This window comes from Macrotis lagotis, chromosome X (assembly GCF_037893015.1).
Source record: "Macrotis lagotis isolate mMagLag1 chromosome X, bilby.v1.9.chrom.fasta, whole genome shotgun sequence".
Lineage (NCBI taxonomy): Eukaryota > Metazoa > Chordata > Mammalia > Peramelemorphia > Peramelidae > Macrotis > Macrotis lagotis.
In genome coordinates, this window is record NC_133666.1 from 696,225,661 (window position 1) to 696,241,658 (window position 15,998).

The following is a 15,998-nucleotide window of genomic DNA, read 5'->3' on the forward strand; positions in this document are numbered from 1 at the left end:
CCATCATATTTTCTGCAAATAGAACTATTTTAATGTCTCTGTCTGTACTTTTTTCTCTTAACTTCTCTCTTGTCTTTACTGCAATAGACTGAATTTCTGAAGCTATGTCATATGGTTTTGAATGAATGGAAAACCATTTATTATTTATTTAATTGGGTAAGGACTGTCCTAGGTGTTGGGGTTATAAAGCAAAGTGAGTCCCTGTTCTCCTAGAGCTCTCATTTTAATAGGAAGGTTCAACTATAGGATGGAAGAAAAGACTCAGTGTTCATTGGGTGTACCATTAGGCCAATTGGCAAGGCTTAGGGTGCAATAATCAGTTGGTCAGATGGCAGTGCCCAGGGGTCTGGAGGGCAAATGGGGAGGCTTGGTAGCCCTCCCATCTCACCATCAGGATTCTTGGCTCCTACAAGCCTCATGAGGAGCCATATTGTTCCTTCCACCAGGCTGTGATTTGGATCAGGACAAAGGAGCATCTAACAGCCCCATGACTGGGGACTGAGAGGGGTGAGGGGAAAGGGAACCATGGTTTCCCCCTAATTTCACTGAGGAAGCCTTTAATATATCTCTATTAAATGTCTGTCTGTCTCTTGCTTTGATAAAGATGTTTTTGTTCTTATAATAGAAAAATCCATCCATTCCTGGGAGGACTTGGGTTCAAATTTTACTTGTTATTTCCTGTGTGTACCACCAGGGGAAAACTATATGATCTATCTAGACCTCAGCCTCCTCATCAATAAAATGAGGAAAGTATGCTAGATGACTTCATCGTTTATTTCTTTGTTTACAAATCAATTAATTAATTAATTAATTTCCATCCATTTATACTAACATTTCTAATTCCATGCCTAAGTTCCTATCCTAAATTCACTTCAATATAGAAGAAATATGGTTGTGAAAATATGAAAAGGAGTTCATGGGCCCTAGAACATTTCTTTTATTTTTATTTTTTTTAATATTTTATTTATTTTGAGTTTTACAATTTTCCCCCTAATCTTACTAAAAATATGGAATGCATCATGAATTTGCATGTCATCCTTGTGCAGGGTCCATGCTAATCTTCTCTGTATCGTTCCAATTTTAGTATATATGCTGCCGAAGTGAGCACTCTTTTATTATTTTGAGCATCTGATTAGTTATCAAAGGCCTATTTTGTTACTATTGATTTAGTTGCATGTTATGAGATTCCTTACTGCTTTGCCTTTTTGTTGTTCTGTTGGTTATTTTCTTAACAGTTCTGCCTTCCTCACCAAACTTGTTCTTCATCCCAATGAATCCATTTTTGCTTTTTTTTGGTTACTTTTTCCATGGATTTTTTTTTAATGTAGGGCTTTCCCAGAGTTGCAAAATATCAGAGTGAGATGGGAACCAAGAGGCCACCGAGTCTACTTTGCACCTGAACAAGAATCTCTTTGATGTAAACCTAAAGTGATTATCCAACCTGGATTTCTGGCAAAAAGGAATTTACTACCTTCTGAGTTAGCCCTACTTTGGAATCATTAAATCATTTGGAAACTTTTGCTGACATCTAGCCTCAGTTTGCCTCTCAGAGGCTCTCCTCTAAGCCAAAGCTGAACAAGGTTAATCCTTTTTCTGATTCCTTAAATAATCAAAGTTGCCCATTGTGTCCCTCCAGGTTAAATATTCCCTGAGTTTTATTTAGAATGAACTAAAGGATATTGAGCATCCTGGCTACCCACCTCTGGGTGCTCTCCAACTTTTCAATGAACTTGATCCCTAAAACTGGACAGAGTGTTCCTGATGTGGTCTGACCAGGACAAAGGAAAGAACACTGGGCAACCACATTCTCTTAATGCAGCCCAAGCAATTAAGGGGGTGTATTATTTGCAATCTGAGTTCCTTTAAGGTTGCTTTTCATTCTCCTTTTCCCAGTTTTTATGGTCATCCGGCCCAGAGTCATACCTGTGACGATGATTAAACGTGTGGCCTTTGATGAGTCATTTAACCTCTTTTGGATCTGATTTCCTTCTCTGTATAGAAATTGGAGCAGATAATTTCTGTTATTCAGTACATTTGGTTCAGGATGATTCATATGTCAGAACATTCACTCCTATATCAAACTGGATATGGCCTCCCTGTACTTTTCACTGCTCCTTAGTTTAATCATTCATCTTTAACCTGCTCCCATATTGAAGTATGGTCAATAGTCTGTCTTGGTCCCTTTCTCCGTTGCCTTCACTCTCCTGGTGATCTTGTTGTTTCTCTAGGGTTAAACTAGAACCCTAGTTCTAGGGTTCACAAGTCACTTTTGAACCTGGATGTCTAGCCCCGATCTCTGTCCTGAGCTCCAGCCTTCATGTCCTTCTGCCTACTGGAAAGCTCCACCTGGATGCTCCAGAGACATCACAACCCATCCAAATAGGACTGACCAGTGGACTGAGCTGGGATCAGGAAAGTCCAAATTAAGATCTAGTCTCAGATATTAGCTGGGTGCTCCTGGGCAAGTTCTTTGCCGGCTGCCTGCCTCAGTCTCCTCTGTTTCAAAATGGGGATAGTAAGATCTACTTTCCAGGGGTGTTGGAAGGATGAAATGAGATATTATTTGTCAAGCATAAGCCTTGGAGTATATGGTGTTTAAGGAGGACTAGCACCTTTGGTGTGTGGGAGGACTTGCCAAGCTCTTATTAGGGCCACTCCCTTTGGGACACCTTTGGTGTCCACATTCCCTTCACCTGTGACTTCAAGAAGCTGGAGCATGTGTAGTGGCCACACCATGATAAACTGTTTTGGCAGATAACCTAAACCACGTTGAGGGGAACTGTTGGTTCCCTCAAGCATGTGAAGACTTCCCCTGACCGAATGGGCAGATGGGAACGATTTGTTCCCGTGGCCATGAAGGCAGCTGAAAGTAGTGTTTTGGAGCACTTAGAGCATAGTCAGACACCAAAGATGCCAAGTTCATTCAATGCCTCCCAGGCCCACTGCATCACCCTGACTTTTGTTCCGCTGCTGGATTCCATTGATTCTGGAAGAGAGAGAGTGAAGCTGGTCACCTTGTGCAACTCTCCCTCACTTCAATCCAATTCATGAGCAATTCACCCTGTGATGTCATCGATCCTCTTTGAAAATGAAGGACAAATGACAATGTGCTAGCCGCTCTTATTATTAAATGGGCTTTGATCTCAGGTATTCTGTCTCTACAGCCATTGTTGTTTCCATTGTACCAGTTCTCTTACCACATCTTTATCTTCTCCTTTTACTGGTTCCTGGTCTATTTCCTAATGTCTTTAATATAGCTATTTCTAGCTGTTCTGCCTTAGGTCTTCTTTCTCTCCTCTCCCTATTGGAATCAGTTTTATTGAATAATTCAAGAGTGAAAGAAAACTTTTCTTTCTTTTTTTAATGATATTTTATTTTATTTTTCCAACTACATGTTATGAAAAATTTTCAATATTCATCTACATGTATATGTATATTTTAAAATTACATAATTTCCTTCCACCCTTCCTTCCCACCCCTTCCTCTTAGCAATAAATGCTCAAGTGAATATTGTACATACAATTTTGGGTTTAACATGTTTACAAATGAGTCATTTTTGGTATGATGAATTAGGATTAAGGGAAAAGAAAGAAAACCATGAGATAGGAAAGAAATACATAAGAGACATTTTTAAAAAGTGAATACAGTGTTCATTCAGATTCTGTTTTTTCTGTTTTGTTTTTCTTCCTCTGGATAGAAATAGCATTGTCTATAGCCAATCTCCTAGGGTTGTCCTAACTTTCTGAACTGAGAGGAACTGTGTCCATCAAGGTTGATCAACTCACAATGTTGTTGTTAATGTGTACATTGTTCTCTTGGTTCTGCTCCCTCCTCTCAGCATCAGTTCCTGTAATTCACTCCATGTTTCTATAGAGTCTGACCATTCATGGTATCTTATAAAATATACCATAACTTGCTTAGCCACTCCCCAATTGATGGGCATCCCCTCAATTTTCAAAGGAAAACTTTTCAAAATAATATTAGAAACCAGAGACTGGGAAAGTGGCCTTGGGTAGCAGGCTTTCTTTAATTTCTTACAAAAACTTAGCCAATTTGAGCTTTTTTTTTTTTTTTGAAGATTTTTTTAACCTCATTTTGAAAAAAAAATACAAGCCATTTATCTCAAAGGAATAGAGGAGGACCCAGGATAAGCGACTCAGACTGAACCAGTGGATATCAGCAAGCGTGAGCCCATCCCATAGGAGGCTAAACAAGTGAGCAGCATGACAAAGGAATCTACTCCCCAAAGCCTGGACTACGCCAAATGTTTTTCTTAATGGTAGTAATGACAGTAAACAGTAATCCCAGTCCATTGTTTTAGTGATCTTTGAAAAAGGGCAAGGGAGGAAGGAAGCCAGTGAGCATCATGATTGGGAGGGAAGGAGGGAGTACAGCATGTCCCTATAGCTCAACATAAAGCCTTGAATTTTTAGAAGGGAAATTTTATCGATATTTTGCCCCAAAGGAGGCTGAGTGGAGCTCTGTGGGCTAATAAAGTCACTATGTCCAGGTTCTCTTTGGCCACAAATGGAAGTGGTTTAGGGATCAATGAAGCTAAAGTTTCATGTGTCACTTTAGGTGGGTGGCACAGTGTCCAGCCCTGCCTATGTTACCACCACTAGTTATCTTTCAAGGATAATGGACCGTTTGCCTCCTTTGTTGCTGTTCTCATCATTACCCTAGTCTCCTATGGTCAACTGCTTGGTGCTCTTTTGAACCCTTCTCTATCCATTGCCTTTCCTAGCTCAAAATGGCTAAATTTTTTTTGTAAGAAATTATAGGACTGCTACCCAAGGCCACTTTCCCAGTCTCTGGCTTCTAATATTTCCTCATTATTTGTTACAACGGTGTCCTTCTCTACTTAGATTTCCACTTACCCAATTAAGACCCTCATTCACTATCACCTGGGTGGGCAATTCTTAGAATCACCTAATGGGTTTTTGTTCAACCTCTTTCTTTACCCTTTCTGCTTCAGTTAATCTCTTTCTAATCCAATGGACCAAATTTGTCCAATGTGGCCGCTATGTGTAAAGTGCTAAGTTAGTCCCTAGGGATTCACAGATGAGCATGGAACCACCCTTTCCCTCAGAGAGCTAGCATTTCATTGCCGGGGGAGGTCAGGGTAAAACAGAAATGGGTAAATAAAAACCAGAAGAGCTGGGATGAAAAGAGTAATAACTAGGGGCATCAAGGGAGGGTTTTAAGACTGAGGGGTGGAATTTTGAAGGAAGCCTGGGACTCCCATAGGCTACAGTCAGAAAGGGATGTACTCTAGCCCTGTGCAAAGTCACACAAATCAGGGAAGAGTGCCAATTGGTTGAATGGATTAGGGAGATCAGCATGTAATGCAGAGAGTCTGAAGGGGAACTCCTATAAACTGTCTTTGGATAGGCTTATGGGAGTCAGATTGTGGAGGGCTTTCAACATCCAGAAAAGAAGTTGATGTTATATGCTACAGGCAGTCTGGAGGTTCTGAAGACTGAGCAGTGAGGACCATGCTATCAATTAAAAGTGGAGCTTAGCAAAGTCAGCTTGGGAGTCCTTGGAATGCTGATTATCTGTGGTAATAGTAATAATAGTGAGCATTTTTATGGTGTCTGAAGGATTTGCAAAGCACCTTATAATAATTACCTTATTTGATTTTCACAGTAATCCTGAGAGGAAGATGCTATTTTCTTTACATTTTTACAGAGGAAAATGCAAGGCAGACAAAGGTTAAGTGATTTGCCAAGGACCACAGAACTAATAATCATATGAGACTGGATTTGAATCCAGATCTTTCTGAATCTGGGTCTACCCATTGTGAGATTTAATGATAGAGATTAGAAATGGAAAAACAATTTAGGAGGCTATTGTAGACAAAAAGAGATAAATTGCTGCATCATTTGATCAACAAACTTGTTAAATAACTTATTCTTTGCCATCTACTCTGCTGAAAACTAGTCAGTAATGAAGTGAAAGAGGACTGTGCCTCACTCCCATACTTTTTTTTTTAGTTTTTTGCAAGGCAATGGGGTTAAGTGCCCAAGGTCACACAGCTACGTAATTATTAAATGTCTGAGGCTGGATTTGAACTCAGGTACTCCTGACTCCAGGGCCTGTGCTCTATTCACTGTGCCACCTAGCTGCCCCACTCTCATACTTTTTAGCATGGTGTTTTTAGCCATATTAGCAAACAAATTCACCGAGGATTAACATCAAGGTCAGCTAGTAAATTCTTCAACTTGAAAAGGCTACAAGCCAAGACTCAAGCAGAGGGAATATTGGTGCCTGATCTTCTGTTTGTGTATCAATGCAGCCTCTGAAGTTGAGATGCAGCAAAGTATGGATCGATTCTCTGCTGCTTGAGCTCATTTTGGTTAAACAATTAACAGCAAGAAAACAGGTGCTTCATCAGTCATTACCACACCATCCATATGTGGAACCATTAGTTACAACAAATGGAGAAGTTTTGAAAATTGGATAAATTCACTTACTTTGGCAGTGTACTTTCCAGGGGGGGATGGACACACTGATGATGAGATTGATACATACATTGCCAGAACTAGCTCAGTGTTTGGGAGTCTCCAAAGGAAAGTGAGAGTGAGAAGAGGTATTAGACTGACCATCATACTGAAGGTCTACAGAGCCATTGTGCTGACCTTGTTGTTTTATGCCTATAAGAGCCAAGCCAGGAAACTGAATTGCTTCCATTTAAATTATCTCAGGAAGATTCTGAAGATCACCTGGCAGGAGAAGATAACAGATACTGAAGTCCTTTCTTGAGTTAAGTGAGCATCCAAACTCTGCTATAGAGAGTACAATTCTAATAGACTGGCCACATTGTTCAAATGGCAAATGTACACTTGCCTAAAAGACTTCTTTATAGAAAACTCACGTAGGGCAAGTAACTTACACGGTGGTCAGAAAAAGTGATACAAGGACACTCTCAAGAAATATGAAATTAATTGTTCAGCATAGCAGACACTAGCACAGGACCCCTCCCTGCCCCCCCCCCCCCCCCAGTATGGCATGTCCTCATCAGAGAGGGTGCTGTACTCTATGAACAAAGAAGACTTGAAACAGCTCAAAAGAGATATGGGTTGTATAGGTTTAATTACCACCCCAGGTGTTCACATGGACTTTTTGTGCCCAATCTGTGGTATAGCATTCTGAACTCACATTGGTCTGATCAACCACAGTTGGGCACACTGTAATTTGTCTCAAAAATAGTGATGCTGTTTTGGTCTTCTTTGAGAATGAAGAAGAAAAACTACCAACCACTGTTGAGTCCCTATTCCAGACTCTTATGTTGAGTCCCTTTTCTGGACTCCCTTAATCTTCTCCAGGTGAACGTTGGAGGGTCGGATGACAAGTTCTCCAAGTGCTCTGTTTATTTACCAAAACACCAGTGCTTAAATACCCTTCCAGTGTCTAATCCACTCCCACTCCCATGGCACTTAGTAAGATAAGACTGTGTACTCAAGGACACCAGGTGAAGATAATTTACAGTGCTCCCATACACACAAACCACCATTAGAGAATACAGACACAAAAATGAAACAGTCTCTGACTTCAAGAAGCTTCTACACTATCAAATTAGGGTAGGGATTCTGTACAAGCAGACTCTATCTGTCCTCCTCCTAAGTTTTCCAAAGTCATGTAGGGTACATTATTCTTCTCCATATTCTCAACCATTCCTTCTATGTGATCTTCTGTTTCTTGTCCTCATGCCTTTACAGAAGCTCTTCCTCTTACCTGGAGGACATTCCATGCCCTTCTCACTTCTATCTCTCAGATTACCTGGTTTCCCCTCCCCCAATAGCTAAAGCTTCCCCTTCCCCCAAGTTCACTTGACATGTATTTTGCTTATGTCTTGTCTAGACCTCTGTGCACATTTAACTTCCCCTGCTAGACTTTAGGCTTCAAGATGGCAGGGATTGTTTTGTTTTTTCTTTGTATCTCTACTGCCTAATATATATTCAGTTGTTCAATCATGTCTGACTCTTTGTGACCCCATTTGGGATTTTCTTGGCAGAGATACTGGAATGGTTTGCAATTTTCTTCTCCAGCCCATGTTATAGATGAGGAAGCTGGGACAAACAGGGTGAAGTGACTTACCCAGAGTCATACAACTAGTATGTATCTGAGGCCATATTTGAACACAGGAAGATAAGTCTTCCTGACTCCAAGCCCAAGGCTTTATTCATGGTGCTACCTATCTGCTCTGCCTTATATATAGTAGGCAATTAGAAATGCTTATTCAGGGCCAGCTAGGTGGCACAGTGGATAGAGCACCAGCCTTGGGGTCAGGAGATCCTGAGTTCAAAGCTGTCCTCAGACCCTTGAAACTTGCTATCTGTTTGACTATGGGCAAGTGCCCCACCAAAAAACACTAAAACCCCCCAAATTCTTATTCATCAAGATGGGAGAACTATCCAAGGATCTAGTTGAAGTATAATCAAGGGATACTGTAGATAAAATTTACCTAGATTTGAACCAAGTAAGTGGTGGAGTCTCTCAATCTGTTCTTGTGGGCCACATTGAGAGATGCTGGCCAGAATGAAAGAATAGTCATTAATGGTTCAATGTCAAGTTGGAAAGTGGACTGGTTTGGTCTACGAGTGGCCCTGAAAGATTTGACATTTTTATCAGTGACTCAGACAAAGGCACAATAGACAATATGCTTATCAAGTTCATAGCTTACTCCCAAGAGAAGACTCCAGTCTATACAGACAGAAGAGATCCTGGGATGGCTCCCCCGAGCTGTGGTTTCTCCCTGATGCCAGGGAATAGATTGCCCCCTGCCTGGGGGGCTCTGGGGACTTCAGGAGAGGTGGGTTCAGTCTCAAATCCTTAAGGGGTCCATGAATGATGGAAGCCAGTGGAGAGAGGGGAGGAGTAGGCAAGGAACCTGCCCAGAATCAGCAACAGTAAGGATGTGAGGATGAAAGCAAGGATTTGAAATAGTCCCCATATGCCTTGTGGACTTCAGACTGCAGATTTCTCTACAGTCTGACATGGACAGTCAATGCATTATTCTCTTAATAGTTCAGCCTTCCTTAAACCTCTTAAGCCCTGGGGTCAGGGACTTGGCCCTCAGCCTCAGCATTACCATACCACTGTGAGGTAGGGTGAGATGGGGAGAAGTGGAGGAGTATAAGAGATCTAACCCTGGACAGGGGTCTATGGGAACTCCCCAAAATAGCAGCTCCTCCTCAGATTCATGACTCCTATTGTTCTTACAGTCTTTCTTAGTCAAGGGAATGATGATTTTTATATTAATATGAGATATATAATGAATTTAATAAAAATCATTGTTTCTAGCGCTCCTTTTAAGAGGCAGGATCTGGGGCTGAGAAACAGTGAGAACAAGCTAATGTTTTATTCATGGTAAGTCCTACATGCTTTGGCCCTGTTCTATTTTGTACTATAAAATAATGCCCTCCCAAACTATTCAAAACAATACATGAGCCCAGTCGTTCCCACAGGACTCCTACTTGCATGGTCATAAGTAATGTAATTGCATGATGGGCTTGTCCTGGGACGATCACTCAAGCCCCAAATCTGATTCTCCCTCCTCCCTACTTGTGATCATATAAAAATTAACTTTCTCCACAACAGCAAGGCAGAGTTCTGAGAAATAAAGTAATCCCATTATTTGCAAATCAGTTCCTTGTAAAGGAATTAATAAATCCCTATCTAATTTTCTGGCACTGGGTCTCTGACCTGCTTTGCTCCCAGGTTGGAGATGGCTCTAAGAGAGACCTGTTAGAGAAATGAGACTCAGTTCACAGTCATCCAACTGGTTGGATATCCAGATCCCAGCTCTGTTTATTCCCTGTGTAACCCTGGGCAAGGAACTTGACCTGTCTGGGCCTCAGTTAAACCAAAGGGTTTTTTTTTTGAATGATCTAAGGTTCAGGCCAGCATAAAATCTTATGATTTTACCCCCCCCCCCATTTTAGAGATGAGGAAAGTGATTCTCAGAGAAGTCACATGGTGAAGGAGGGCTCCCTGGGAGGTCTTTGGATTCCCCCAAATCTAGGTTTCTTTCCTTCACTCCCTTAAAACCTTTGCTCCAAACTTCTTGCCCTTGTTCCCAAATCTCCAAATTAAAACCCTTACTAGCTTATGGCCATGGAGTCTACCTGGCCCACTGCTCACAGGCAACAGCTGTGCCAGATCCCTGCGTATCTTCTATGGTTGCCATTTCCCATCTTCCAGCCTTTGCATGGGCTATCCCCCAAACCTGAAATGCCCTCTCTCCTCGCCATCACTTAGCAATCTCTTCTTCCTTCAGACCTCTACTCAAGGACCATCTCTTGCATGAATTCCTCATCCCGCAAGCTTCCAGGGCCCGCCCTGCCTCCAGTTGTCTTGTACCTGAACGTTACCATTTCTCCCACCACAAAATCTCAATTCCTCAAAGACAGGCGCTGAGGTTTTTTTGGTTGTTGTTTTTGTTTTGATATTTGAATTCCCAGTTCTTGACAGTTTCTGGCTTATTAAATGTTTATGGAAATAGTTTGATTTCATAAAGAAAATTTCCTAATGCTTATGGGCAAATTGATTAGTGTCATACATATCAGCTTCAGGGTCACTATAATGCCGTTCCCCTCATCCCCTCTTTCCCTGTGGTTCATTCTAATCCACAACCCGGGGCCAGAGCAAGGGAGGGGGGGGTGGCCTCCCAGCATGGAGCCCGTTCCTGACTCTGGCCTCTTCAAAAGGGTCTGGGCTTTCTCAGTATTACTAAGATTAGCAGCTGGGTACAGAGGGCCTTTGAATTCTTCCCCCTTCCCTCCCCCAACCCCAGGCCCAGCCCTGCATCTTGGAGCTTAGGAAACTGAGTTCATGATTGAGGAAATAAGATCCCCAGATGTTTATCCTTGATTGTCCAAGTCTGGCTCAGAGGACTCTCCTTCTGGCTCTGGCCAAAAGCCCCTCAAACAATTTTTTCCCTTCTAAAAACTCTTAAAATGATAAACTTCAAATGTCGAAAGACATGAACATTTCATTATACAAAGGAAAAATAGATGATTTTTGAAACTGTAAACTGTGAAAGTCTATTTTTTTTTCAAGGCAATGGGGTTAAGTGTCTTGCCCAAGGCCACACAGCTAGGTAATTATTAAGTGTCTGAAGCCAGCTTTGAACTCAGGTCCTCCTGACTCCAGGGCTGGTGCTCTATCCACTGTGCCACCTAGCTGCCCTTGAAAGTCTATTTTTTTAAAGTTCCAAGGGGAGGTCTTAAGGTTGCAATAAGCTGGGTTCAAATTTTGTCTTTGTTCCACACTTGCTGGGTGACTTTGGGCAGGTCCTATGATCCTTTAGTGTTTGGTTATGACAGCAGGTAATGACCTTCCCTGGCAGAGGGACTTCCTTCTCTGATGAAGTAAATCACAATCCTGGCCCTCTGGTCATGCCTAGATTGTTCTTCCCTCCCCATCTCTCCCTTCTTGCCTCCCTGCTTTGCTTGCAGACTGAGCTAAGATTCCAGTTTCTATAAGAAATCAATAATATTGATTAAATGCCTTCTATGAGTTAGACACTATAGTAAGCAATGGGAGTCCAAAGAAAGACAAACCCTTGATCTCAAAGAATTTACAATCTAATGGAGACAAAAAGCAAATGATTCTGGACAACCAATACCAGATAAGTTGGCAATCATCTCAGAGAAGGCACTGGCATGGAGGGTGATAGGGAAAGCCTTATTGGAGAAAGTGGGATTTTAAGTGGGACAAAGGGAAGCAGGGAAGCTAGGAGGCTGAGATGAGAGGTTTAGACCAGAGAAGATGCTGGCCTTGGAATTGGGACTGGAGGGTCTTGTTCAAGAAACAGTTTGAGGCCAATGTCCCTGGATCTCAGAGTACGTGGTGGGGAGATAGGTGTAAGATGATGGAAAAGGCCCGGTGGCCGCGATGTTGGTAAAGGCTTTAAAAGCTAGAGAAGATTTTAGGTTGGTTTCGGAGGTGAAAACGAACCAATAAGAGTTTATGGACTAGGGGTCTACTTTTGGGACAATCATTTGGCCCCCTAAATGAAGGATGGACTGGAATGGGGAGAGAGGTGAGTCTGGGAGAACCACTATTTCAATACTCTGGGCTTGATGTGATGAGGATCCATTCCAGGCTGTCCCAGTGTCAGGGGAGAGTAAGGGGATTCTTTAAGAGATGTTCTGAGGGCAGAACTTAAGCTCTGATGTTGGATTGGATTTGGGGGGTGAGAGGGATGACTCCAAGCTGTGAGCTGGGGCATCTGGGAGGATAGTATCACTGAAGAGATGGGGATGTTTGGAAGGAATTTCTTTAGAGGACATTTCATTTGAGGTTTTGAAAAGGTATTAAGACATTCAAGATTGAAGTTGGAAGAGAGAATCTTTGAATTATCTGCATAGGGATGATAATTGAATCCATGGGAGCTGATGAGATCTGCAAGTGAAATGGGAGAGAGGAAGGCAGCAGAAGGCCCAGGATAGAGTCCTGTGGGACACTAGTCATCCTCTCCATTAAAAAAAATTGTTTTGTAAGGTAATAGGGTTAAGTGACTTGCTCAAGGTCACACAGCTAATTAATTAATAAGTGTCTGAGGTTGGATTTAAATTTTTTTCTTTCTGACTCTTGGGTTGGTGTTTTATCTACTAGCTGCCCCCATCCTCTCCATGTTTGCCACTTGTCTCCTCCATTGGACTGGAAGTTCCTTGAGGACAGGGACTGTCTTTTGTCTTAATTTGTATCCTTGGCTCAATATACTTGTTTCTCTTTTGGCCAAGATATTGGCAAGGTTTGTCATTTCTTCAGCTCATTTTAGAGCTGAGAAAATGAAGTCAAACAGGGTAAAGTGATTTGCCCAGGATGACACAGCCAATTTGACCTCAAGCCCTCCTGACTCTGGATCTGGTATTTTATCTGTGGCACGCCCAGTTACCCCAATCATGTATAAGCATCTGATACAAAGGGCTTAAACTTGACTGAGTACCCTCCTCTAACTGAAGAACTCACATATAAAGTACAGTTGAGGAAAGCAAAGCCACATCTTGGTTATCAGCTGAGAACCTGGGTCTCATTCCCTTCCTCTATAATTGGGAGGCAAGCCTCAGCATGAGCACTGCCTTCCCCTGCCTGTCCTGGGGAGTTGGGGAGGGTGAGAGGCCAGTATGGGGGAGAGGGAGATGAAGCATCTCTGAACTACCTCTTTGACAGGCATGGCATCTCCAAGGCAGCAGCTGGGGCCCAGATCAGACCTTCCTCTGGAGCGGAAATTGTTGGGGGCTGAGTTGGGAAGAATGCTGCCCCCTGGGAAGGGGAGGGGCGAACTAAGAGCATCAAGGCCAGCTGGCTTTGTCTCAGGATCTGAGGCTTCCAGTGAGATTTCCTAGAGCTTTGTCCTTAGCAGGGGGGGGGCTAGAGGCACCAGCTGCATCAGCAAAGGAGGGGACACCTCCTTGAGTCCTGGCAGTGTCTACTCCCTCCCTTGGCTCCTACACTCCATTCCCCCTCCCTCCTCCCCCCAAGGTTTTGGGGTTTCTGGACTTAAAAAGTGTCACATTACAAGGTGGGCTGGGGAAGGGGGGCCCTCCTTTACTCTGAGCCAGAGCTGAGAAAAAGTTAAGACCCCTTCCTTCCGCCCCCCCTCCTTTCCCCTGTTGCTTCTCCTCCCCCAACTCTTTCCACCCACACCTCAGGGGCCCATGCAGATCCTTTTAAGGTTCTTCCCAGCTCCTTTTGGCCAAACCCCTGCCTCCCTGAGGTACAGCCTGGGGGCCTTTGGAGCTGTTCTAAACCTACAGCTGGGGCCCAGACAACATCTGAACTGTGGGGTGTACGGGAGGGATGGGGGGGCTCTCTCCTTGGGACCCTCAAACTTCCCATGCTGCTATTCCCACCCAAAAAAAGAACTGTCTTCTTTTCTCACACCAGTTTGAATATTTTGCAAGGTTTAATGCCAGAAGCAAGGAGCCTGTGGGGAAGAAGACTGACCTCAGTCTTCCTTGGACTCCACCCTGGAGCTCCCCTTGGCTCAGCTTGGGGGGAGGGGATGGGAAGCCCAAGTGTTCCCAAAGATGGGGTGGGGTACCCTCTCCTGGGGGCTAGGAGATCTTGGGGTGTGACTGTATAAGTGTGTGTGTGTGTGTGTGTGTGTGTGTGTGTGTGTGTAACTCTGTGAGTATGACTGTGAATGTGTGACTTTGTGTATGACTAAGTGTGAATAGGAGTGACTGTGATTGTGTGGGTGTGTTTGTGTGTGTGTTGTGACTGTGTGTGACTAAGTAGGAATATGAGAGACATGCATATGACTTTGCATGTGACTGTGTGTGACTTTGAGTGTGAGAGACTATGTGATTGGATTAGTGTGTGTGTGGCTGTGTGTGTATGTGACTGTGAATACAATGCATGTGACTGTGTAACTGTGTGAGTGTGACTTTGAGTGTGAGAGACTATGTGACTACATGTGACTGTGTATGTGACTAGGTGTGTGAGTATGTGACAGAGTGTATATGACTGTGTAAGAGTGAGTGTGACTGAATGTGTGTGTGTGACTTTGTAACTGAGTGTGATTTCAATAGGAGTATGAGAGACTGTGACTACGTGTGACTGACTGAGTGTGTGACTGTAGGTGTGTGTGACTGCGTGACTGAGTAACTGTCCAAGTGTATATGATTGTGTGTGAGTGTGATTGTGTAACTAAGTCGATGACTATTGGTATCTGTGTAAGTGGGAGTGTAACTGTAATTTTGTGTGACTGTGTGAATGTGACTCTGTATGTGTGTTTGTATTCTCATGAGCCCCAGTGCCATATGACCTGCCCCAGGAAGGCTGGGTGGGTGAGCACCAAATGACTTCCCACTTTTACTGAAGTCCCAGGGGACATTTGTAACTCTGTAACCTCTCAGATGTTCTGACTGGCTGGTTGTATTTCTCCTGGGTGGTCTTTGCCAAACCAAACTTTGGTGTCCCCTTCCCCAAGGGTGTTCTCCCTCTCCTCCTCCTTCCCCCTACATAACTTTCCAGTATTTTAACTTTGTGGATTATCTCTAGATCTAATCAAGGAGGCAGGGGGAAGAATCTGGATTTGCCCTCTGAAGACCAGGGTTCGAATCATGACTGTGGCTAAATTGAGACTTCTAAGTCCTTGCTTGGAAAAATCATAGCTCTGAGGTATTGGAGTCACTTCTCTGCTCCTCAGTTTCCTCAACTGTAAAATGGGTATAATGAAACTTTTGCTAGCCTCTGGCAGTGTGAGAGTTTGGTTAACTTGGCACTCTACAATGTTGGCTTGCTCTCTTCCTTTTGCCCTCTGGGGAGAGACAGTGAGATCCAAGACTCATCTGCTGCCTCCCATGAGTCCAGAGATGGGGAAAAGATGAACAGGGTGAAACATGGAATTCCTAGGTCTAGGGTCCTACTTGCACTTATTGGGAGTAGAGATGAGCCCTAAGGCCCCCTGGGAGAGAGGACAGCTGGCATGGGGCAGATCCCATTTCAGAGTGGGCGGCTATTGGTCACTGGCAGCCCTATAGACCCCACAGGTCCAAGGAGAGAGAGAGAGAGAGAGAGAGAGAGAGAGAGAGAGAGACAGAGAGACAGAGAGACAGAGAGACAGAGAGACAGAGATTTGTTCATGTCCTGTTACAAATATTTTATCCCTGAGGCTTCTTTATTCTCTCTCCTTTCCCTAGGGGATATCTTAAAAAACTCAGACCTGGGAACCAGCCTCCCCCCCATTTTCCTACCTAACCTCCCAACTTTGAAATTTGATATTAATTCACTCTGTGACCCTCAGCAAGTCATTTCTCCATTCTGGACCTTAGCTTCAATCTCTGTACAAACAAGGAGACTGATCTCAACAGTTCCTAAAGCTTATCACTTTTGAGAAATGGGAACCAAAGACCCAGAGAGGGTTAAGGGACTTTCCCGGGCTCACATGTAAACTGGAAGCTAGGATCTGTGACTCCTAAACCCTTTTTATTTTACTGCCTTTCAATGCTACCTCCTCCCCATTTCCCCCAGCCCCTTTG

The 15,998-nt window shown here is 43.4% G+C and overlaps 1 non-coding gene across 1 annotated transcript; it reads right to left on the minus strand.

The window, feature by feature from the left end:
• Positions 1-1,001: 1,001 nt before the first annotated feature.
• LOC141503577 (U6 spliceosomal RNA) lies at positions 1,002-1,108 on the minus strand. Its single transcript, XR_012472923.1, has one exon. It is a non-coding gene; the product is annotated as a U6 spliceosomal RNA (small nuclear RNA).
• Positions 1,109-15,998: the final 14,890 nt, after the last annotated feature.